General features: G+C 46.7%; 1 protein-coding gene across 1 annotated transcript in view; it reads right to left on the bottom strand.

Moving 5' to 3' along the window:
* LOC106875605 (telomerase protein component 1) overlaps positions 1-1,252 on the bottom strand; it is a 214,501-nt gene that overhangs the window by 73,418 nt on the left and 139,831 nt on the right. The gene's annotated exons all lie outside the window — the stretch shown is intronic.

Genomic DNA, 1,252 nt, shown 5'->3' with positions numbered 1-1,252 from the left:
ATATATATAGCCAGTATGCTCCGATAGATGTGTAATGTCAGTGTGCATACTCAACAGAGTGTAAGTACCTTGAGAGAAAAGTTGGACCTAAGAAGCATCAATTGTGGTGTGCAAGAGAGACAATTGCGCTGGTATGGTCATTTGGCAAGAATGGATGAGGATAGCTGTATGAAAAAGTGCCACAGCCTAGCGGTTGAGGGTAACTGTGGAAGAAGTAGACCCAGAAAGACCTGGGATGAGGTGGTGAAGCACGACCTTCGAACATTAGGCCTCACCAAGGCAATGACTAGTGACCGAGACCTTTGGAAATATTCTGTGTGTGAGAAGACCCAGCAAGACAAGTGAGACCATAACCCATGGCCTTTACCAGGGGTGTAGCCAGCCCACTCATGCATACCTTTCCTTCTTTGGACACAAAACCCTGCTTGCGAAGACCTGTTGGGGCAAGTGAGATCGATCAAAACTAAACTAAATTCAATGACTGGCATTTGTGCTAGTGGAGCGCTAACAGCACTATCCAAGCGGGATCACTGCCAAAGCAGCGGTCTTGTTTCTGTGCCGGTGGCACATAAAAAGCACCATTTGAGCGCGACCGTTTCCAGCCTTGCCTTACTGGCACTTGTGCCGGTGGCATGTGAACAAAACATTAGACTGACTCCTGTGCAGGTGGCACATAAAAAACACCATTTGAGCGTGGCTGTTGCCAGTACTGCCGGACTGACCTCCGTGCCAGTGACACGTGAAAAGCACTCACTACACTCTTGGAGTGGTTGGCGTTAGGAAGGGCATCCAGCTGTAGAAACTCTGCCAAACCAGATTGGAGCCTGGTGTAGCCATCTGGTCGCCAGTCCCCAGTCAAATCGTCCAACCCATGCCAGCATGGAAAGCGGACGTTAAATGATGATGATGATGATGATATATGCAGACACACATATATCCATATGGATATACACACACACACACAAATGAGAACCACCACCATAATAGCGATGTTGGTTGTTCGTTTCCAATCTTCCATAAAAATATTTTTATATATCACAACCTTCCAATTAATATCTTCACCCACCATAATCTTTTCACTCCACTCCTACCTCCAATCAACCGATTATTGCAATCTCATTTCATTCCAACCTACTGCCATTGTTTTCAAAAGACAGTACCATTCTTGCTGGTGGTGGGGCAGGTGTGACATGGTGGCAGGGGCAGAGTAGGGGGGGGGGAGAATTATAGAAAGGAATCACACACTATATAG

Source organism: Octopus bimaculoides, chromosome 3 (assembly GCF_001194135.2).
Source record: "Octopus bimaculoides isolate UCB-OBI-ISO-001 chromosome 3, ASM119413v2, whole genome shotgun sequence".
NCBI lineage: Eukaryota > Metazoa > Mollusca > Cephalopoda > Octopoda > Octopodidae > Octopus > Octopus bimaculoides.
The sequence above is the reverse complement of the archived record's forward strand: the minus strand, read 5'-3'. Positions and strand labels throughout refer to the sequence as shown.